General features: G+C 34.5%; 1 long non-coding RNA gene across 2 annotated transcripts; it reads right to left on the bottom strand.

The window, feature by feature from the left end:
* Positions 1-23716: 23716 nt before the first annotated feature.
* On the bottom strand, positions 23717-25511 carry LOC147026883 (uncharacterized). 2 transcript variants are annotated; one of them, XR_015058545.1, is made up of 4 exons: positions 25145-25511; positions 24573-25050; positions 24154-24211; positions 23717-23870 (listed from the first exon to the last, which is right to left on the bottom strand). It is a non-coding gene; the product is annotated as an uncharacterized LOC147026883 (long non-coding RNA). The 2 variants fall into 2 exon arrangements; XR_015058544.1 differs by having other exon boundaries at positions 23717-24211.
* Between the last annotated feature and the right edge of the window lie 268 nt (positions 25512-25779).

Here is a 25779-nt window from a genome sequence, read left to right as displayed (position 1 = left end):
TATCAAGATTAATCTCTTCTCAGGTATTCAGAACAGCAAACAAAATATATCCTTGTAAGCGATGTCTTAATTCATTTCATACAAAAGAACGATTAGAACAACATTCAAAATATTGTAGTAATCATAAATCAGCTGTAATTACAATGCCTAAACCTGGTGAAAAGATTTCTTTTGAAGATTCTAATAAATCTATCATGCACCCATTTGTGATATACGCTGATTTTGAATGTATCCTTAAAAAGATAAATACTGCTTCTCCTAATCCAAAAGAATAATATACAAATAAATATCAAAAACATATTCCTTGTGGTTTCTGTTATTATATCAAATCATCTGTTGGAGAAAAGTATAACAAACTTGAACATTATAGTGGAAAAAAAGCTTCACAAGAGTTTGTAAAACGATTAGAAAAGGATTGTATAAGACTCACTAAATTAATGAAAGAAACAAATGAACCGATGAAATTAACCAAAGAAGAAAAATTAGAATTTAGAAAGAACAATATCTGTCATATTTGTGAGGGGGAAATTAAGGAGTCTAAAGTTAGGGATCATTGTCATCTTACTGGTAAATATAGAGGTCCCGCTCATTCCTGTTGTAATCTTAATTATAAATTACCTTCTTTTATTCGTCTTTCTTCACAACAGCGCCAACTATGATACACATCTATTTATAAATGAACTTTCAAAAACACCAGGGAATATTTCTGCCATAACAAACACAAGTCAAAAGTATATTTCATTTACAAAAATGATATTCACAAAACCTTTAACTCGTATTAGGTTTCTAGATTCTTACAAGTTTATGGGAACACCACTAGCCTACCTCGCATCAAATCTAAGCTCCACGGACTCTTTTCCAAATCTTAATTCATTCTTTCCAAAAGAGGAAATTCTCACTAAAGAGGAAATTCAGATTAAAGAGAGAATTCAAAGTAAAGAGGAAACTCTAATTAATGAGGAAATTAATGAAGAAATTCTAACTGAAGATGAAATTCTAATTATAAAGAAAATTCGAACAATGAATGAAATTCTAACTAAAGAGGAAATTCTGATTAAAGATGAAATTCTGATTAAAGAAGGAATTCTCACGAGAGAGGAAATTCAAACAAGGAATGAAATTCAAAGTAAAGAGAAAATTCTTACAAGTAAGGGAATTTATCCTTATGATTATATGGATTCATTTATGAGATTTAAAGAAACACAACTTCCTTCAAAACAAAGTTTCTATAATAACCTTTATGAAGAAGAGATAAGTGATAAGGAATATAAACACGCACAAGAAATATGGAAAATATTTAAGATAAAGAACCTTGGAGAATATCATGATTTATATCTAAAAACAGATGTTTTATTGTTAGCTGATGTGTTTGAAGCTTTTAGATCACTCTGTCATAACAAAAAATTGTTATGGATTAGATCCTGCCCACTATTTCACAGCTCCTGGTTTAGCTTGGAGTGCAATGTTGAAAATGACAAAACAAGATATAGATTTAATCAGTGATGTTGAAATGCTTTTGATGATTGAGAACTCCAAGAGAGGTGGAATATCACAAGTATGTTCAAAAAGATATGCTAAAGCAAATAATAAATATCTTCCAAATTATGATAGTGAAAAAGATAGTAATTATTTGATGTATTTTGATGCTAATAATTTGTATGGATGGGCAATGTCTCAATCTCTGCCTTATGGTAAATTAGAGTGGGTGGAAGAAAAGGATTATGAAAAGGCTTTGATGAATATTGTTATTTCTTCTCAAGAGGAATTGAATGACGAAGAAGAAGGTTATTATTTTGAAGTTGATTTGAGGTACCCGAGTGATCTACATAATAAGCATAAAGACCTTCCTTTTGCATGTGAGAAAGAAACCCCAAAGAAAGAATGGTTCAGTGATTATCATAAAAGTTTTAATATTAAAGGCAAATCAACAGAAAAGTTATTAACAACATTCTATGATAAAGAGGGATATGTTTTGCATCAGAGAAGCTTAAAACAGTTTTGAGAGAAGGATTGAGAGTAGCTAAAATTCATAGAGTTTTAAAATTTAAACAAAGTCCTTGGGTGAAAAAGTATATTCAATTCAATACAGATATGAGAACAAATAAAAAAGTAAAATTTGAAGGGGACTTTTATAAATTAATGAATAATGCTGTATTTGGAAAGACTATGGAAAATGTTGGAAACAGGCAAAACATTAGATTCACAACATCTTGGAAAGAAGCTTCGAGATTGATAAATAAACCAAGTTTTGAGAGAGAAGAGGTTTTTTCAGAGAACTTTTCTGCAATTCATATGAAAAAGGAAAGTATTGTAATGTATAAACAAATTTATATTGGAACAGCACTTCTTGATTTATCAAAGATATTGATGTATGATTATTTGTATTATGACTTAAAGAAAGAGTATGGTGAAAATGTTTCATTGTTGTGTATGGACACTGATAGTTTTATCCTATATATAAAAACTGATGATGTTTATTTTGATATGAAGAAAAATATTGGAGTATATGATACAAGTAATTTCAGCAAGAAGAGTGAGTTATTTTCCAAAAATAATGAAAAGGTTTTTGGTAAGTTTAAGGATGAGTTGGGTGGAAAAGTAATGAGTGAGTTTATTGGATTGAGAGCAAAGGCATATGCTTATAAGTATGGTGATCAGATTGATTAGAGGTTAAAGGGAATAAAGAAATATGTAATAAAGAAATCAATAACTTTTAGAAATTATTATAATTGTTTGATGAATAAGAAAGAAGAATATAGGAAAATGAATACAATAAGAAGTTATAAACATAACATATATAGTGAAGAAGTAAATAAAAAGGCATTAGGAGCCTTTGATGATAAGAGATTTATTTTAGATAATGGAATAGATTGTGTTCCATATGGATATTGTATGATAGAATGTATAAAATAGATTGTGTTTTAACGATGGGAAGATGGGTTAGGGTTTTTTAAGAGCTACCGCCGCGTTTTTTCGCAATATATAAATGGTCAAACCAAGTATTAATCAAACTAAAGGGTGGAGAAAATGTCAGTCTTGGTATATAAATGGAAAACATAATGAATGTGAAAAATATCAAATAAGTCTTATTGAAAAAATAACTAAAACAAAGGTAAATAAAACAAATAAGCGAATCAATTTAAAAAGTAGTAAGTTAGAGGATGTAAAGAAAAAAATGAATATCCTTGAATGGACTGAAAACTTTGATGGTTATCAATTGAACAATGAAAAAACAATTTACTATAATCTTAAAATGATATGTGGCTCAGGAGGTGGTCAAACAAGAGCATTAAGAGAAGTTTATCATTTCGTAATGGCACAAAAGGGGTATCTTAAAAAATATAAAGATTCAAATGTTTTGTTTTTCAATATTTTAGATGGGGATTATTGTGCAAAGAAAATTAAACTATTGAAGGAATTTGAGAATGAACAAATCTTTATAGGTTCAATGAGTGAGCTAAACAATATGCATCGGTTATTTGATAGAGTGTCCCGAGGCTTAGAAGTTTCAGATATTTCTTTAGAATCACCTTTAACAAATCACATTACCACTTTACTACTTGAACAAATCTTTATCTTATTGCATGGGTTATTTGAAAAAAAAGTATCCCCAGGTTAAAAGGGGAGACAAATAAATATACCTTGGGATAAAAAGGGGGTTTATTTTTAGGGAAAAAAAAATATGAATCGCTGAAAATCCCCCATTCATTTACATGGGGAAAAGTGAGCCAGAACCAGTATATTCACCCTACTCCCCCCAAAAAAAATTGAGAGAAAAAAAATTGTTAGAGAAAATTCTTTTTTTTTGCATTTCTACATGTTTTAAGTGATTTCCAACCCCCCCCCCCAAAAAAATTGTTACCCCCCCCCAAAAGAAAGAAAAACTTTTTTGCATTTCTACATGTTTTCCGTGATTTCCAACCCCCCAAAAATATTTAGAGAAAAAAATTGTTAGAGAAAAAAAATTTTTTTTTTTTGCATTTCTACATGTTTTAAGTGATTTCCAACCCCCCCCCCAAAAAAAATTGTTACCCCCCCCAAAAATAGAGAATTTGTTTTTGCATTTCTACATAGTTTAAGTGATTTCCAACCCCAGTAGGGTAAGAATACTGATTCTGGCTCACTTTTCCCTATGTAAATGAATGAGGGATTTTCAGCGATTCCCTTTTTTTTCCCTAAAAATAAACCCCCTTTTTATCCCAAGGTATATTTATTTGTCTCCCCTTTTAACCTAGGGGCTCTCTATTCAAATAACCCATACAACAAGATAAAGATTTGTTAAAGGTGATTTGAAAGAAATATCTAAAACGTCTTAGCCTCGGGACACTCTTTATCAAATAACCGATGCATATTGTTTAGCTCACTCATTGAACCTATAAAGATTTGTTCATTCTCAAATTCCTTCAATAGTTTAATTTTCTTTGCACAATAATCCCCATCTAAAATATTGACAAACAAAACATTTGAATCTTTATATTTTTTAAGATACCCCTTTTGTGCCATTACGAAATGATAAACTTCTCTTAATGCTCTTGTTTGACCACCTCCTGAGCCACATATCATTTTGAGATTATAGTAAATTGTTTTTTCATTGTTCAATTGATAACCATCAAAGTTTTCAGTCCATTCAAGGATATTCATTTTTTTCTTTACATCCTCTAACTTACTAGTTTTTAAATTGATTCGCTTATTTGTTTTATTTACCTTTGTTTTAGTTATTTTTTCAATAAGACTTATTTGATATTTTTCACATTCATTATGTTTTCCAATTATATACCAAGACTGAGATTTTCTCCACTCTTTAGTTTGATTAATACTTGGTTTAACCATTTATATATTGCGAAAAAACACGGCGGTAGCCCTTAAAAAACCCTAACCCAATCTATTCCATTAAAACACAATCTATTCCATTCACTCTATCATACAATATCCATATGGAACACAATCTATTCCATTATCTAAAATAAATCTCTTATCATCAAAGGCTCCTAATGCCTTTTTATTTACTTCTTCACTATATATGTTATGTTTATAACTTCTTATTGTATTCATTTTCCTATATTCTTCTTTCTTATTCATCAAACAATTATAATAATTTCTAAAAGTTATTGATTTCTTTATTACATATTTCTTTATTCCCTTTAACCTCTTATCAATCTGATCACCATACTTATAAGCATATGCCTTTGCTCTCAATCCAATAAACTCACTCATTACTTTTCCACCCAACTCATCCTTAAACTTACCAATAACCTTTTCATTCTTTTTGGAAAATAACTCACTCTTCTTGCTGAAATTACTTGTATCATATACTCCAATATTTTTCTTCATATCTTCATAAACATCATCAGTTTTTATATCTAGGATAAAACTATCAGTATCCATATACAACAATGAAACATTTTCACCATACTCTTTCTTTAAGTCATTATACAAATAATCATACATCAATATCTTTGATAAATCAAGAACTGCTGTTTCAATATAAATTGGTTTATCCATTACAATACTTTCCTTTTTCATATGAATTGCAGAAAAGTTCTCTGAAAAAACCTCTTCTCTCTCAAAACTTGGTTTATTTATCAATCTCGAAGCTTCTTTCCAAGATGTTGCGAATCTAATGTTTTGCCTGTTTCTCACATTTTCCATAGTCTTTCCAAATACAGCATTATTCATTAATTTATAAAAGTCCCCTTCAAATTTTACTTTTGTATTTGCTCTCATATCTGTATTGAATTGAATATACTTTTTCACCCAAGGACTTTGTTTATATTTTAAAACTATGAATTTTAGCTACTCTCAATCCTTCTCTCAAAAACTGTTTTAAGCTTCTCTGATGCAAAACATATCCCTCTTTATCATAGAATGTTGTTAATAACTTTTCTGTTGATTTGCTTTTAATATTAAAACTTTTATGATAATCACTGAACCATTCTTTCTTTGGGGTTTCTTTCTCACATGCAAAAGGAAGGTCTTTATGCTTATTATGAAGATCACTCGGGTACCTCAAATCAACTTCAAAATAATAACCTTCTTCTTCGTCATTCAATTCCTCTTGAGAAGAAATAACAATATTCATCAAAGCCTTTTCATAATCCTTTTCTTCCACCCACTCTAATTTACCATAAGGCAGAGATTGAGACATTGCCCATCCATACAAATTATTAGCATCAAAATACATCAAATAATTACTATCTTTTTCACTATCATAATTTGGAAGATATTTATTATTTGCTTTAGCATATCTTTTTGAACATACTTGTGATATTCCACCTCTCTTGGACTTCTCAATCATCAAAAGCATATCAACATCACTGATTAAATCTATATCTTGTTTTGTCATTTTCAACATTGCACTCCAAGCTAAACCAGGAGCTGTGAAATAGTGGGCAGGATCTAATCCATAACAATTTTTATTATGACAGAGTGATCTAAAAGCTTCAAACACATCAGCTAACAATAAAACATCTGTTTTTAGTTATAAATCATGATATTCTCCAAGGTTTTTTATCTTAAATATTTTCCATATTTCTTGTGTGTGTTTATATTCCTTATCACTTATCTCTTCTTCATAAAGGTTATTATAGAAACTTTCTTTTGATGGAAGTTGTGTTTCTTTAAATCTCATAAATGAATCCATATAATCATAAGGATAAATTCCCTTACTTGTAAGAATTTACTCTTTACTTTGAATTTCATTCCTTGTTTCAATTTCCTCTCTAGTTATAATTCCCTCTTTAATCAGAATTTCATCTATAATCAGAATTTCCTCTTTAGTTAGAATTTCATTCTTTGTACGAATTTTCTTTATAATTGGAATTTCATCTTCAGTTAGAATTTCTTCATTAATTTCCTCATTAATTAGAATTTCCTCTTTACTTTGAATTCTCTCTTTAATCTGAATTTCCTCTTTAGTGAGAATTTCCTCTTTTGGAAAGAATGAATTAAGATTTGGAAAAGAGTCCGTGGAGCTTAGATTTGATGCGAGGTAGGCTAGTGGTGTTCCCATAAACTTGTAAGAATCTAGAAACCTAATACGAGTTAAAGGTTTTGTGAATATCATTTTTGTAAATGAAATATACTTTTGACTTGTGTTTGTTATGGCAGAAATATTCCCTGGTGTTTTTGAAAGTTCATTTATAAATAGATGTGTATCATAGTTGGTGCTGTTGTGAAGAAAGACTGGAAGAAAAGAAGGTAATTTATAATTAAGATTACAACAGGAATGAGCGGGACCTCTATATTTACCAGTAAGATGACAATGATCCCTAACTTTAGACTCCTTAATTTCCCCCTCACAAATATGACAGATATTTTTATTTTTATTTTTTTTTTTGTATACCTTGGTCGAGGCTCGTATGAGAGCTAACACACAACTCACAGCAATGAGGCATGAGACAAGAGGGGCGGGAGTGGAAGGGACAAAACATTGGGGAACAGACACAGGTGAAATGTGGAAGGGAGAGGGATGGGGATGGGACGGGGAACATGGCGAGGGGAAGATGGACATTAAAGGGACTTTCAGGAAGGAAAGCAGGAGAATTGAAGGAAGTGGGCTTGGGTGGATTATCGGGGGTAGAAAAGATCGAGGATTTGGATGGGGGAAGATAAGAGGTGGTGGTGAACAGCTGTTTTGAAAGCCTGGAGGGAAGAATGGGAAAGAATAGAGTGAGGAAGTTTATTCCAAAGGCGGGAAAAAGAGGAATGAAAGAGTGAAGATGAGCAGTGATTCGTGATTTTGGTAGTTTTACCAGAAGGGGGTTGTTGGCGGACCTTGAGCGCCCTGTGGAAATGTGGTGGGGACAAATCGCAGAGAGAGCAGGGGGGGCAAGGCTGGAGAGGAGTCGGTAGAAGACAGAAAGACCACCGACCAACCTGCGGTGATTGAGTGAGAGGCCCAAAGACTCAGCTTCATTGCGGGAGATGCCAATGATCTTAAAAGCCCTGGTTTCGACAGCGTGAAGTCGAGAAAGGTGGGAGGCAGGAGCACCAGCCCAGAGGGGAGAGCAGTACTCCATCAGGCTACGGACAAAAGCTTTGTAAGTGGTCAGGAGCTCAAGAGGGCCGAGGAAGGACTTTGCACGACGGAGGATTCCCAGTCGGCGACTGGCTTTTGAGGCAAGGTTGGAAATGTGACTTTCCCAGGAAAGGTCATGGCAGATAGTGAGACCCAGAAGCTTGAAATAAAAGACTTCTTCCAGAGGATTGTTGAGAAAGTGGATGGGGGGGTTTTGTAAACGGTCCTTTCGAAGAGACATAGTGAGAGTGTGAGATTTGTCTGGATTGAAAGACATGTTCCACGTGTTGGACCAGTTTGTGATTTTATCCAGATCTGCAGTGAGCGAAGAAGCTGCTGCTTGCCGGTCTGAGGGATGACAGATGGTACGGCAGAGGGTGGAGTCATCGGCAAAGAGAAATAGAGGATTTTCCAGAGAGTCCGAGAGATCATTGATGAAAACCAGAAAAAGAACAGGGCCCAGAACGCTACCTTGAGGAACTCCAGCCTGCACAGGAAGAGGGGATGAAAGAACTCCATTTAGGGCCACACGTTGACTGCGACAGGAGAGGAAGTCTGCGAGCCATGAGTGGAGATGGCCTTGAATACCATGGGAAGAGAGTTTGGTGAGTAGGGCAGGGTGCCAGACTGTGTCAAATGCACGTGATATGTCCAGGGATACGGCTCGGATTTCCTGTCTGGCATTGAGGACCTCCATCCATTGATGGGAGAGCAGTAGCAGCATATCTAGGGTAGAGTGACCTGGTCTGAAACCAAATTGATGATTGGAAATCAAGCCATTGGAGAAGAGGAAGGATTTCATGTCTGAAGCGATGATGCATTCCATAACCTTGCTGATGATTGGGAGAAGGCTGATTGGTCTATAGTTACAGGGATCTGTTTTTGCACCTTTTTTATGCAGGGCAGTGATGTTAGCAGATTTCCAAGCAGATGGCAGATGACCTTGGGAAAATGAGAGGGTGAATAGAACAGAGAGAGGGTGAGCAAGAGCAGAAGAGCAGGCTTTGAGGACACGTGGGCTGATGCCGTCTGGACCGGTTGCAGAATCTGACTCGAGGTTTGAAAGCAAGCTCTCCACCTTGTCAGGAGAAAAGGATACAGAGTCCAGGGACAGTTGGGTGCGACTGGGTAAAGTGGGTAGAGATAGTGATGGGTTTGGGACACAAGATTTAGCTGCAAACACCGAGTTTAGACATTCAGCTTTATCACGTGTGGAATCAGCAGTGCGGCCATTTGAGGTAAGGGAGGGGATGGAGGGGGAACATACACCAGAAACAGATTTGATTAAACGCCACCAGGATTTTGAGGAGGGAGAGAGGTTTGAGAGTTCAGACTTGAGATGAGAAAGATGTTGTTTTCTGGCTCTCCTGAGGGTAGCTACACACTTGTTCCGAGCTTTGTGGAAAGAACTGAGATTGCCCTCAGTTGGGTTTGCTTTCCATGAGGCAAAGGCAAGTTGTTTCAGGACAACTGCCTCGCCACAAGCTTCAGTAAACCAAGGGCGGGAGGAAGGGTAAGACAACTGAACACGAGAGGGGATAAATCTGTGCATGAGGGAGAGCAAGTTTCTTTGAAAGAATTCCCAGGATGAGTTGATGTTTGAGAAAGTAGTGATAGGAGACCAGTCTGTAAGTTTGATGGCTGCTCGGAGACCCTGCCAGTCGGCTTGAGTGAAATGCCAGACTCGACGGCGGTGAGGTGGTTCTCTGATAACAGCCAGAGAGATGTCCACTTTAACAAGGACGTGGTCAGAAGAACCAATTGGAGCGAAGGAAGAGCAGCAGATATTGTCAGGGAAATTTGTCAAAATCAGATCCAGAAGAGATGGAGTACCATTGGTTGAGATCCGGGTCGGGAAGTTGACCGATTGAGTCAGTCCCAATGAGTCACAGAAAGCTTTTGCTGATGTCCCATGGCAGGTGAGAGAGGTACCCACACCTAGCCAACTGGCGTGATGACAATTGAAGTCGCCACATAAGAGGAAGAGAGAGTTTGGATGAGAAGATAGAAGATGGTCCATGTTTTCGGAGAGTGAGGTGTAGATGGAGTCATCACTGTTCGGTGGACGGTACAGTACACATATAAACATGAGGTGGGAGTGGAGGGGAAGCCGAAGCCAGAGGTATTCCTGGGGGTGTGGGGGAGTGAGAGCAGTGCAGGGAGAGTGAGGAATAGAGTCTTTGATGAAGAGAGCAACACCTCCACCAGGACGAGGCTCAGGTCTGTCATACCGTAAGAGGGAGTAACCAGGGAGAGATACTTGGGAGTCAGACACGTCTTGGGAGAGGAAAGTTTCTGTTAGGCAGATAATGTCTGGTTTGTCAGTGGCAACCTGCATGGAAAGATCTGAAAGGTTTGAGCGAAGGCCCCGGATATTTGAGGTCCACACTTTTAATGAAGAGGTAGGGGAGGAGGCTTTGGGTGCAGGAGGTGGAGGGGCGGGGGAGGGTAGGACGAGGGACGAGGGGGAGGTAAGGAGGGTTGCTGAAGGAGTGTGGGGTATTGCAGGATAGCGAGGGGAGGGGGCCGAATGAGGAGGAGAAAAGGCTCTGTGGTGCTGGGAGAGAGGGGGGACAAGAGACAAGGAAGATGGCAGTTGAGGATTTGAGGAGGTGGAGTGAAGAGATGGAGGTGAGAGGGCAGTGGAGGGAGGCAGGTTGGTGGATGAGAGGGGGGCAACTTAGAGAAGGAAGAGTGAGGGGGATGAAAGGTGGGAGAAAGGTGAGGGGGAATTTTTGAAAGAGGTGAGAGGGAGGCTTGGAGGGAGAAGAGTGGGATGGTTGCTTTGAGAGTGAGAGTGAGGGGTGAGGGGGGTGAGTTGGCACTGAAGTTGGAAAAAAGAATGGTTGATGGAAAGCGAGCATCCATGGCAAACTGTGGTTTTTAAAAGTTTTAGGTCAGAGATGCGATTTAACACAATTCTTGATGGATGCAATGAAGGCGAATTCAGAGCATGGAGAGAAGAAGCGCTGTAATAGTTGGATTTTTTAGGCAAGGAATGAAGGAGAGGTCGAAATGAGAGCAGTCTGTTAAAATAGCAGAAGAGTAGTGCATTGTGAAACAGTAAAGAGTACCACATGTGTGAGAGAGGAAGATGAAGCATTATAAGATCGTTTTTGTTGTTAATATTAATGTATGAGAGAGTTCAACAGATTAGGTCATGGAAGTGTAAAAAAAAAGAAATCGAGGAAGACGAGGAGGAAGTGAAAAGGAAGAAGAAGGAGCAGAATCGGGAGTAGTTGAGTGTGTTTTTGTTGTTTTTGTTGGGTATATATATATATATATATATATATATATATATATATATATATATATATATATATATATTTTTTTTTTTTTTTGAGATAAGAAAGAGATTAGTTGGGAGAATGGGGGATGTTTGGAAAGTGGGGAAGATGAAAATTGAAGGTAATGGGGAGGATAGAAATTGAAGGAAATGGGGAGAAAAACAAACAAACAAACAAAAAAAAACGATCGAACACCAAGTGGAACCGGTAGGCCTCAAGCCTAGGACTAGGCCTCAAACACCAGGTAAGAACGTCGACATAAATACTCACAAAATAGCACGATTTTTGAAACAAAACCGAACTAGGAACACACATTAACATGTAGGTGAGAAAATTAAACAGTTAAAACGGGACAAAAAAACAACCGGAACTTAACTTTGAGAATGTCAGCAGGGAGCCCCGAAGGAGACCTCTTGCCGCTCAAAAACCGGAACCGGAATATTGTTCTTTCTAAATTCTAATTTTTCTTCTTTGGTTAATTTCATCGGTTCATTTGTTTCTTTCATTAATTTAGTGAGTCTTATACAATCCTTTTCTAATCGTTTTACAAAACTCTTGTGAAGCTTTATTTCCACGATAATGTTCAAGTTTGTTATACTTTTCTCCAACAGATGATTTGATATAATAACAGAAACCACAAGGAATATGTTTTTGATATTTATTTGTATATGATTCTTTTGGATTAGGAGAAGCAGTATTAATCTTTTTAAGGATACACTCAAAATCAGCGTATATCACAAATGGGTGCACGATAGATTTATTATAATCTTCAAAAGAAATCTTTTCACCAGGTTTAGGCATTGTAATTACAGCTGATTTATGATTACTACAATATTTTGAATGTTGTTCTAATCGTTCTTTTGTATGAAATGAATTAAGACATCGCTTACAAGGATATATTTTGTTTGCTGTTCTGAATACCTGAGAAGAGATTAATCTTGATAAATTATTGATGTATGTGTAATGTGAATTCTTTCCAACACTAAAATATAAAAGATCAATGTGTGTTTCTTCATTTTTATAGTTGTTTGAAATTTTTAATATTTGAACTTTGTTTGTATCCGTTAATCCATATACATTAATAGAAAGATTATTCTTTTTCTCAAATTTAGGAATATCTGTTAGTGGCATTGGGAATTTAAAATCTTTAATGTCCAAGGTATTCTCATATTTCATATATTGTTTTACTCTTTCTGAATTACATTTTGGTGGATGAAAGTGAGCAAGAACAGACCAGAGAAAACATTTATTATCATTGTTCTTAATATTAACAACTGCCTTCTTTAGTTTTATTTCTTTTGGTAATTCAATATAAGAAGAAGCTTAAAGAGGGTTTGATTTTAGAATGTGTATATCTAAAAAGATGATTTTTTTAATATTAAATCCACTTCCTACCACTGTATTATCAACATCCTCCTCTTGTCTTGATAGTTCTTCATAAACCCCACTATTCAAAAAATCTTGAAATGATGTTATAAAATGAAGATCTGTTCTCATATAAGGAGTATGTTCTTCATCTTGTCTTTTCATATTCATTTTCACTCCCATATAAAACTTTAAAGTTTTCATTTCTTTTAATGTCTTTTTAATAAATTTTTCAACATCGGGTTTCACTATTTCAATTGATTCAGCTATTGATGATGGACTGGGTTCTCCAAATTGAAAAATCCTTATTTTTATATGCCCTTTAAATGCCCCATCAGTGTTTTCAATATAATAGTCTCCCTTTACTTTAAACTCATTTTTCTTGTGTTTTTGTGATTGAAGATGTCTATTATAACTACTCTTCAAAACATCCTTTGAGCAGATATCACAATGTTTTCTTTCCAACTCAAGAGGAGATATTTTATGAAACAGATTAAATGTGTGTTTGTTGGTTCGGAGGTGTTTTCTATAATGTTTATATTTGTGATTACAAACATCGCAGTATGTTGTATTCACCATATTTATATAATAAATATTTGCTTAAACTAAAATTTTCTTGATGAAAATTTCGTTTATTTTACAGGTGAATCTGTGCTTAAAACCATTTTATCCTCCAACTTTTTCACTTAATAAATACAATGTTTCAAGACACAAAAGACAAGTTTCAATCAATCTCTTCATTTGCTAAAGATACTGAGAAATATGTCAAGGATGTAAAATTGAACAAAGATAAATATAACAACTATTGGATAAAAACAATTATGGTAAATAATATGAGTTCTTCAATTTCCTTCAGTGGAAGGGCTTTTAGTATACCTAGTAGAACATCAATTAAAGTATCTCAAACAAAAGTTTCTCCTCTCCTTCTGGTAATATATTCAAAACTAGAAAAAGCAATGAAACAAGAAAAAGTATCAAAAAACAAAAACCTTATGGATGAAGCTTTAGAAAGAAAAGATAAGACCATCTGTAATATGCAAGGAGAAATTTGTATTTTTTTCAACAACCCTAAGGATGTAAATCCTGATGAAATAAAGGATGTAAATATATCAGGTGAAATGACATTTCGTTCAATAGTAGTTAACGATCATTTTAAAATTACCTTTAATATAAAAAATGTTGTTGTTGAATCTGGTAATGAAAAAAAAGTATATCGATATCGATGGTAATATTATTAAATATGAGTCAATATACAACTGAAAGTATAGATGAATTTCAGTTTAAGTAAAGTTTTACTTTATAAATATGCTAGACTTTCCTGATTCTCCATATGACAAATTTGAGAATTGTCCTGCGTGTGAAAGATGGGGATTAAACACAGAGTCAAAAGCCTATAAACAATGTATATTCTGTGATTATCTTCTAATTAATGATAATAAAAATTATAAAAAGGAAAATAATTCTTTTAGATTTACACCAAAAATGAATTACTTTACAAGATTGATTAGAGAAATGAATGTAAAGTATGAGGGTGATAACACACCTTTCCTTACAAGGGAAGAAACTGAATGTATAAGAGAAATGTTCAAAGGATTGTTGTTATATATTATTCATGGATGTAATTTTCAGGGAAATATCAACACAAGATATTGTATAAATAAAATAATGGATTATCTTGAAATTAAACCTGAACTTAGGATAAAATATAGAGTTTCTAAAAAAGCCAATAATAAATTAAATAACCTGTTTTCCAAATATATAAATGAATGATTTTTTACCCATTTGGGAAAATAAGATAAAATTTAACAACCATAAAAATCTCCCAAATTCATTAAGATGTCTCATAGTTGGTTCAAGTGGATGTGGAAAAACCTGCTTACTTTTAAAGATGCTCCTCACTCCCAACTTTTTCGATTATGATAATTTAATAATTTTCACAAAGTCGAGTTTTCAACCAGAGTATCAACTACTCTCACAAGGTTTTAATGCTGGTCTTCAAAAAGAAGATATAATCGGTTTATTTAAACGTCAAAAAAACCTAAATGATTATAACATTGAAGATATAATTCAACTATTTTGTGATACACAGAGATGTAAAAAGAAATCAAATCCTATAACTTGTATTCTTAGTGATAATACGGATGATATACCGTCTCCCCAAGATTTGGATAAATCAAAAAAGAACCTCGTTATCTTTGATGATTGTGTTAATGAGAGAAACCAAACGGTAATGGACAGCTACTACACAAGAGGGAGACATTCTTCTTGTAATTGTATTTATCTTAGTCAATCCTACTTTCAACTTCCTCGTCGTTCCATCAGAAACAATGCTAATACTTTTATTTTATTCAAGTTAAATTCAATAGATATCAATAATTTTTGGAGAGATAATTGTTCTACATTATGTAGTAAAAAGAAATTTGAGGATTACATGAAGCACACGACTGAAAAATATAAATATATTGTTGTGAAACAAGATGAGATATTAAGGGATATATTTTTTGTTTTATAAACAATTACATATATAAATGACAACTATTATTGTAAATCTTGTGGGTAAATCTGCTTCTGGAAAAAACTTTCATAAATCAAGGTTCTTGTGTAGTACAAATGAGAATATTGTAAATTTACTTGAAAAACACCCCGTGATACGCATTGTATCAACAACAACTAGAGCAATAAGACCTGGAGAAGTAAAAGGTGAAGATTATCACTATATTTCAGTGGAGGAACATATGCGATTGAGGAATGAAGGTCAAATATTTGAGGAGGTTTCTCTTGGTACAACAAAATATTCACATTGTAAGAGTGAGTTAAGGAAACTAAAATCTGGTGGTCTTGGGATATTAGAAACTAATCCAGAAGGAACGAGACAAATTATTAAACATCTGAGCGGAGTGAAGATTTTATCATTCGGTTTTGATGTTGATGAAGAAACTCAACACAAACGTATGAAAAGCAGAGATGCAAGTATTAGTGAAGAAGAAATTACAACTCGCATTAATGTTAATAAAGAATTTCATGAAATATTTAAAGAAAAGGATTTATTTGAACACATCTACTTGAATGATGAAGAAAAGGAAAATTTCCCTGTTGATCTTTACAATTCATTAAATGATATTTTACAATAAATAAATGGATGCAAAAGAAAGAGCAAGAAGATTTAAGGAACATCAAGAGTTGGTTTCAAAAGTTGTAAAACAGCAGGAAGACATAAAGAAGAAACGCAGACAGAAACTAACGGGCGAAGAAGCATTTGAAAGAAAACAAGAGAAAATTTTTAAACCACTTTTAAAAACTTCCCAAGAAAAAATGAAAGATGTTTCCACAGTTCTCACAGTAGAATATACTCCTAAAAAACTTCAAATGTTAAAAGATTTTGATCAAATGACGGAGGAAGAATTAGAGCATTTAAAAGAATTAAAGGTATATGATGATGAAGGTTTATTTCAACAACTGGAAGAGATTAATCGACCCCCTGATTATATTGTGAATGCTCTTCAAAACAATGAATATTCAGCGGATTCAAAAACCAAAGCAGGACTCATTCCAACAGAACAACCAGCAATATTTCATCTTGTTCAAGAAAAGGTATTGATATTTAATGATGAATTAAGGTTCTTGGGTTCTGCTCAACCCCCTGTTAAACTAACTCCGAGATTAATGTTTCTTCTCACAAAAGATGGAAGACAAGGTTCAACTGTGAGGGATGAATCAAAGTATATTGATAAACCATTGGATATGAAAAATAATGATGATAGAGTATATATTGATCTGCTGAACACTCTAAATTATAGGGTTAGTATTTCTAGTAAAAGTAGGAAAAATGAGAAGGAGAAACACATTATTCAGGCTTTAAGTATCCTTGGTTCAGGTATTAGTTTTCTTCCAAATGACCCATCGCAATTAGTTAATAGGCTGTTATTGTTGTTAGGTAGTAAGAAGGCTGGAAATAACAATTGTTTTAATGAAGCATCAGCCATTTTAGACCAGTTGATGAACATGAAAATAATTAATAAATATCAATATAAAGACATTTCATCTCATATTAAATAAGATGAGAAGCACAATCCTTAGTTTCAATTTCACAACAAGCGACCACACATCTTCATTCCCATACCCACTACAACTTGACCCAACAAAAGAATATGAGGCATCTTTATTGTCCATGGAAACTTGTAATACCTTATTTAATATAACTGATAAAAATGACAAGTTTAGTTATAATCCTGGAACTGGATACAAAACGATAACAGTCTCACCCGGAGCATATGAGATTTCTAAAATATCTTCCGAAATTGCTCGTCTTATGAAAGAACAGGGTGATGAACCAAAAAATATTGTTATAGACATTCAAAAACATACTTCAAAATCAACGATTAAAGTTAAAAATAACTACAAGGTTGATTTCACAATTGATAATTCATTTCGAGAGTTATTGGTTTTCTCCTCAAAAAAGATTGAAACTAATGGGACGTTTTACAGTGATAATGTCATTCAAATATCCTCAGGAATAAATTCGGTGTTAATTCACTGTGATTTGATTGATGGTGCTTATAATGATGGAAAAAAAACAAATGCAATATTTTCATTCAGCGCATACTCAACCCCAATTGGTTATAAATTCAATATGGAACCCAAAAATTTGGTTTATCTCCCTGTGTCAGGAAAAACCATACACAGAGTAAATTTTAGGATAACCGACCAAGATAATCGTGTGATTTCTTTTAATGGAGAAGTTATATCCATCAGAATTCACCTACGTGAAGTTTTCCAATAAATAAATACGATGGTTATTGTGAGGAAACACGAGTTGGGAAAATATAAAATAATTACAGGGGATGGGATGTTCCTTTCCCCATACTACAAGGGTGAAGGTATGTATCTTGGTAGAGGATACTATAAACCTAAGAGACAAAGGGGTGTTGGACATCAATTTAGAGGAGATGGGATAATTGATACTCTCATGGGTATTGGTTCAACTATTCTAAAACATAAATTGGCTCAACTGCTTCTGCTGTGGGAAATGTAGCAGGTGCTGTAAAGAGCATAAAAGATGCCCAGAAGGAATCTCATAAATTGCAAGCAATAAAAGAAATTAAGAAAGGCAAAACTCAGTTGTCCCCCCAAGAACGACAGAAAATAATTCGAATACTTGGATCAGGGTTTCAAAAGTTTTAACATCTTTTTTCCTAAATAAATACAAGTATGGAAGCAATTGATAGTATCTATGATTTGGATGATACTATTATTATCTCAAACTCCACTAAAAAAGAAGATTACTTCAAGGTAAATGCAATAACTGGAACAGACTGGAATACGAATGGTCCAAAAAGTTTTGAAATAAATAATCAACAAACCTATTTGAATCTCTCCGAAAGTTTCTTGTTGTGTAAATTTAAATTCACTAAAGCTGGGAATAACACAAATGCTACACTTGTAAATGATTTCTTCTGGAAAATGTTTGATAGTGTGCGTTTGTATATTGGAACACAAGAAGTTGAAGCGGTTGATTATGTCTCTGCTCTATCTGAAATGATGAAATTTACACTCTATACATTCAGTGATAGAATGGGAAAGGGGTCTGTCGAAGGTTTTATTCCTGATATGTCAACGGGAACAAACACAGACCCTGGATATACTCAAAGGAAAGGAATGTATAATGATGATACAAAAGCAGAAAATACTTTTACTGTGGCAGTTCCTCTTAAAGGTAAATTTGGATTTTGTTATCATGATAAAGTTCTGTATGGTCTTAAAATTAGATTTCAACTACAAAGGAATGATAATGAAAATAGATTGCTTTTTGGTGTTGGTAGTGCTTTTGGTGAACAGAATAAATTTGTAATTGAGGAGATGAGTTGGTATATCAGTGAATATACTCCTAATATTAAAACAGAAGAGATGTTGAATCGAAGACTTAACTCAAAGAAACCACTCAGTGTATCATACCTCAAAAGAAGATGTCAACACGTTAAACTCAACCAAACTACTTACACGTGGAATTTGGATGTTCTGGAAGGAAAGCCACGATATCTGTGGATCATTTTTAAAAAGCCAGATGGTGATACTGCGACTGATAAGAATAATGCATTGAGTGATAATGCTAAGGTGAAACAACTTCGCGTTTCTCTAGATGGAACATTTTATCCACGAGATAGATTGGAAATTATTTGGGAAAAAAATGATTTTGCTGAAGCATACAAGTCTTATCAAAAGGTGTGTGAAAGTAATGGAAATAAAGAACCTATTTTGGATATGACAGCATTTAAAAGTTTGTATACAATCTATGCGTTTGACCTGAGCGCTCAAAAGGAAACTATAAAGTCTAATCGAGTGGATACTTCCCTATACATTGAAAGAGGAGAGAGTGAAGAAGTTGATACATATTGTTTGCTTTTGGAAGAAACAGAATTGCAGATTAATACAGATAATGGTGTGATGATTAGTCTCACATAATTTTTTGTTAAATAAATGAGTGGCAAAGTACCAACTGGGGTATATGTTAATCAAATCAATTTTCATAAACTATCATCTTGTGTTCAAAATCAAAAGCCTTGTACGATTAACGTTAATACAATTCAGAGAAAAGGAGCAGTAAGAATTGATGTTTTGCTCACAAGAGTACAGGTTAAAATCTTGAATGACACTGGCTCACTTAAAATTAAAATGACAAAACCAATGTTGAGAAAATATTCAATAAGAGAGACGAGTGGAGGATTTCTCCCATTTCTAATTCCTTTATTTGCTGGTTTAAGTGCGGTTGGAGCATTGACAGGTGGTATTTCAACAGCGGTGAAAACTGCCAACGAAAGGAAGGCTCAACTCCAGGCTCAAAAAGAATTGGAAAGACATAACAAAGAGTTGGAGAAACAAATTAGTGGAAGTGGTGTAATTGTAGATTTTGCTGAAAAACTTGAAGGTCTGCCTGATAAAGTGAGATTGTTAGTTGGAGATATGCTTTCTTCTATAGCACAAGCAGGTGTAAAATTAACGAAAAGAGGTAATGGATTATATCTTTCTTATAAATAAATGAGCATTGATGAGTGGTTTAAAGAATTTGGAAAGAATACAACATCAAATTTACAACTTGTCAAATATTGTAAGAAATAAAAAATTCATAATGTGGTTATTTGTATGAGAGATGAATTAACAAATGTGCCGAAACATACAAAGAATATTATTATGAACTTAGAAGATAATAATGGGAACGGTTCTCATTGGGTTTGTATTTTTAATAGTCAAGACAAATATTATTTTGATAGTTTTGGTCTTCCACCACCTGTTGAAGTCATAAAATTCTTACAGAATGGTGTTTATCAAACATTTCAAGTTCAAGAATTAAATTCCAAGTGTTGTGGCCAATTATGCCTATATGTGTTATTTCAACTCAACAAAAATAAAAAATTTTATGATATTATTTTTAATCTAATATAAATGACTTATGTTGGTAAAGATGGTTCTATCTTTGGTGTATCTCAAGAACTGGATATTGATTTATCAAATTATTACACAAAGGCACAGGCTGAACGACATAAATATAATATAACCAAAAATATTAACATGAAAAATGCTTATGAATTAAAAAATTATCCAAGCCCGACTGACGCAAATGACTTGGTGAGATTAAGCGATTTATCACAATATATATCTTTAAATAAAACGGCCGTGTATTCCAAAGATACAGAAGTGTTGATATTATCTCCAGGTCATGCAGAATTCACAGTTCGAATTAAAATAAATTTTTATAAAGAAGGGCGTATCGTTTGTATGAGAATAGAACAATGGGGGTATTATATGAATGATTTAGGGTATAATTGGTCATTTAAAATTAACCTCGAAGACCTGGAACAATTAAATCAGTCTCGTAAGGAAGAATATTATCCACTTGGTATCGAGAATGAGTTTTGTGGGGCCACGATTAGTAAACAACAAATAAAAGAATTTAATAAGGGTAAATATAATAATGGTTTTGCCCTTGTTTATATCATGAAAACAGAAAAAACAGGATTATATATAATAAGTAAGGAAATACAAAATGATTTAACCATGGGAAGATGGGGAGGTGTTTCGTGCCATAATATTATTCTAACATATATTTCTAATACATAAATGACAGCAAGAAGGCTTCAAGAAAATTATCATTTCTGTGTCCAAGCATACCTTCAAGAAAAGGGTATTCGGTATTTTAATAAATATGTTCTACAACATAAGAATGAGGTATTTTCAATAAAAGATTGGCATTATGCTGATGTTGATAAACCGACAACTTTAGATTTAATTAGAATGTTAAATAATGAAAAAATTATGGAGTTAAGAAAAGGTAAGGCTCTTTTAGAAATTCAAAAGAAATTTTATTGGTTTCCTGTTGTAAAAAAAATTATTTTGGATACAGGAATAACAAGAAATCCTGATGAATATATGTATGATATTCTATGGGGTGTAAGCGATTCAAGGATAATAAGGGATGAGGAAGGAGTTGAAGAAGAGAGGGAAGAGGAGGAAAAGGAGAAGAGAGAGAAGGAGGAGAGGGAGAAGAAAGAGAAGGAGGAAAAGGAGAAGAGAGAGAAGGAGGAGAGGGAGAAAAAAGAGAAGGAGGAAAATGAGAGAAGAGAGAGAGGGAGGAAAGAGCGAGACAAAATAAATATCAAAATATGGAAACCAGTGAGATTAAAAAAAGATTGGTGGTATTACAGAAAATAACTCAACCCACCGAGGAGGAAAACAAAGAATTGACAAGTCTATTTGCAATACTTTCGACAAGAATATTGACATCGACAAGCTATTCATTTTAATTCAAGTTTTTCATTTTTTTTTTCTTAAATAAATGGAGGAGAGAGTGAAGGCATTTCTAAGGATTCTTTATGTTTTAAAAATTAAGATTCAAATGTGCATGTTGGAAACTAAAAAGGTTTTTGCACTCTGCAGGAATTTTTCACATAAATAAATGAGTTATTGTCTCAAATGTAAAAAGAAAACTAATACTAAAAATATTTCATATATTAAAAGTAAAAATAACAGGGTTATACAAAAAGGTATATGTTCGGTGTGTGGTTCAAAAAAAAATAAATTTATCTCCAAACACAAACGAGGAGGAGATATACAAAAGTTTTTATCAGGAAGTAAATTTACAACTACTGGAATACCAGGGGAATTACATCTTCCAGGGTATTCTTTCTGTGGTCCAGGCACAAACTTAGATAAAAGATTAGATGAGGCAGACAATCCTAAATCCTGGAGTAAGCCCATCAATAGAGTTGATGAAGTGTGCATGAGACATGATATTGATAATGGGAATACCACAACGTTGGAAGAAAAGCATGAAGCCGAGAGAGAAATGTTGTATAATTTGTCTCTGATACAAAATCCAACCTTGAGAGAAAAAGTTGATCGGTTCATTGTGAAGAAGATGATCAGTGCTAAATTGAAACTTGGACTTGGAAATTCAAAAAACTTATAGGCTCTAATGATGTCATTAAGACTGAAGAGCAATTAGCTGATGAATTACATAAACCAATATTCACAAAGTTTCAGAGAAGGAAAGTTTATTCCAAGGAAGTTGATTATATCTGGTCTGCTGATTTGATTGAACTCAATAATGATAAGGGGTACAAGTATGCTTTAACCGTTATTGATTTGAGGAGTAGATACGCATGGGTTGTACCATTAAAAAACAAAACAGGTAATACTCTTATGTTAGCCTTTCAACAGATATTTAATAAAAGTAAGAGAAAACCTAAAAAAATTGTGGACTGATGAGGGTAGAGTTTTATAACAAGACATTGATGAATTTTCTAAAAAATAACAGTATTACATTATACAGTACCTTTAATGAAGGGAAGGCAGTTGTTGTTGAACGTTTTAATCATACCTTAAAAGAGACTATATAAAAAATTCACACAACTCGGTTCACAACAATGGTCATCTTTTATTCAGGATATTGTGGATAAGTATAATGACACGATTCACACGTCAACAAATATGAAACCATCAGAAACATTTACAAAATTAAAATATGAAAAAGAGATTAATGTCAGAAAACCTAAGTTCAAAGTTGGTGATATCGTAAGAATATATAGGTGGAAATCTCATTTTGAAAAGGGTTTTACTAAACGATGGACGAAAGAACTTTTTAAAATTGTTGATGTAATAGATACGGTTCCTTGGACTTATAAGATATATGATTTGGAAGGGGAAGAGATTTTAGGTTCATTTTATTCACAGGAATTACAAAAGACAAAGATAAATTGAAATTTTTTGACTCCGCCCCTTTTTGACTCCGCCCACACAAAACCCACCCACATAAACCCCACCCCACACAAGCTCCACACAAACCCCACCCCACACAAACCCCACACAAACCCCACACAAACCCCCCACAAGCTCCACACAAAAACTCCACCCCACACAAGCTCCACACACACAAACCCCACACATGCTCCACCCATATTCATCATATTCACATAATTAGTGATTAGTTAATTAGTTCCCCACACACAACATGTTTATTTAATTAAAAAATTATCCACCCATCCACACAAGCTCCACTCATCCACCCATCCACCCATCCATTTATCCACACAAACCTCATCCACATAAGCCTCATCCACATTCACACCTCCCACATCAACCCTCCCCACTCAAGCCCTCCCCACATAAACCCTGCTCACACAAGCTCCACCCACATAAACCCTGCCCACATAAACCCCACCGAAGCCCACCCACATAAACCCCACCGAAGCCCCGCCCACACAAGCCCCACCCACATAAATGCCCTCCCACAAGCCCCGCCCACACACGCCCCGCCCACATAAACCCCACCCACACAAGCCCCACCCACACAAGCCCTGCCCACATAAACTCCACCCACACAAGCCCCACCCCTCATCCCCCCTCTGCGCCCCCACCTTTGACCCACCACCTCCCTCATCCCACCCCCACCCTTCCCCACACACACACATGGGGAGGGGAGGGGTGGGATGAGGGGGTGATGGGTCGTTGGGGGAGCGCACCCACCCCCCCCACCCCTCCTTTTCCTTCATGTCAATCCTTTTTTTGAAATTTAAAATCAAGTAATTGTAAACAAAACAAATATAATTAATTAAAATTGCAAATATTAAATATTCATTTGCGAGAATGTATAATCTTTCCCAGCAATCTTCTTCAGATGTCTTGTGATTTCGAAACTCAGACACCATATTCTGTTTTGAAACAAAAAGTGGATAATAATTAGGTTTTATAAAGATAATTACATGGTAATATGAGTAAGCCTGTTGTTGGTTCTAAGTTCAAGCCTCGTTGACCACTGAATTAACACACCAGGAGGCCGACTCAGCCTGTCATCCTTTCAAGGCCAATAAAATGAATTCCAGTGTACTGGCAAAACCGCGTCCAAACTAATGATGCAACCAACATAAGACGACATTCCAAAGAGAGAGTGATATTAATAAAAGAATAACTAAATAATAATTCAGAAACATTTACCTCCAGAAAATCATGTGTTGTACCAGATTGCTTCAACAGCTGATGTTGTGTGATCGAGCTGAAAAAAAATAAAATAATAAGTCAAGGGTATAGATGGAGAGACAGACAGAGAGAGGTAGGTAGAAAGACAGACAGAGAGAAAGACAGACAGAGAGAACATATACAAAGAGACAGACAGGGAGAGATAGAGAGAGACAGACAGGGAAAGAGAGACACACACACACACATACACACATATACACACACAGACACACATATATACACACACACACACACACACACACACACACACACACACACACACACACACACACACACACACACACACACACACACACACACACACACACACACACACACATACATATATTCACACACACACACACACACACACACACACACACACACACGTGTCTCACCATTGGTTTAATTTATTCGAGATCAGAGGCCGTGATAAGACTTCGTACCAGTCATTATAAATGTTTTTCAATTCTCTTCTAAAATCATTGACCTCTTCAATAAGAGCATTCATTTGATGCACCTCATCGTGATATGTAAACTCCACTTCTTCCAAGGACCTGCCAGGAAAAAATATATATTTTCGCATTATCACGATTTAATTTATAATCAATTGCTTCATTGTTCAAAGAGGAAACCATACACAAACTTACCAACTTTGTAGTGAGCTGTTATCTTCATCGGAAGAGAGTGAGTCCATGTCTCAGTTTTTTTTTACCATTGGTACAAGATGGCAAAAAGATCAGAGGCCGTGATAAGACGTCGTGTCAGTCTTTAAAAATGTTTTTCAATTCTCTTCTAAGATGATTGACCTCTTCAATAAGAGCATTAATTTCATGCACCTCGTCGTGATATGTAAACTGCTCTTCTTCCAAGGACCTGCCAAGAAAAAAATATATATATCAGAATTATCACGATTTAATTTATAATCAATTGCTTCATCATTCAAAGAGAAACCTATACACAGGCTTACCAACTTTGTGTTGAGCTGTTTTGTTCACGGAAGAAAGATCGCTCATGTCTCAGTTGTAAAAATGAAAATCCCGTCTGGCAGAAACTTTGTCTGGCGAATCACTTATAAAGCAACGATGAGGAGATTGCTTAATCATTGGGTGTAGCCACAGGAAATGAGGCTTCGGGAGAGACAGCTTGGAAAATAACTGGGAGATATATTCTCAAATTGTATGAATCATTTTTAAAACATACTTAAAATACCCTAAAATGGTTTTGATTCAAATGTTTTCAGTTCGTGTTCTGAGATAAAATATAAACACGAGACCTTGTCTCACAGATTAGTTCCTATTTTTTCACAGCATGACTGTCCAAAAACACTTCCTCATTCACACAGCACGACCGTGTCAAAAAAAACACTTCCTCATTTTCATGACATGAACTGAAAACATTTGAAACAAAACTTTTTTTATGGCGTGGTTTATGCACAAAAATGATTTGCAACTCGGGCGGTGGCCAGATGAGATCATTAAGAGAAGTTTATCATTTCGTAATGGCACAAAAGGGGTATCTTAAAAAATATAAAGATTCAAATGTTTTGTTTTTCAATATTTTAGATGGGGATTATTGTGCAAAGAAAATTAAACTATTGAAGGA

This window comes from Eptatretus burgeri, chromosome 5 (genome assembly GCF_056783735.1).
Source record: "Eptatretus burgeri isolate ZD-2024b chromosome 5, Ebu_testis_v1, whole genome shotgun sequence".
NCBI lineage: Eukaryota > Metazoa > Chordata > Myxini > Myxiniformes > Myxinidae > Eptatretus > Eptatretus burgeri.
Note: the sequence above shows the minus strand (reverse complement) of the source record. Positions and strands in the feature narration are given on the sequence as shown.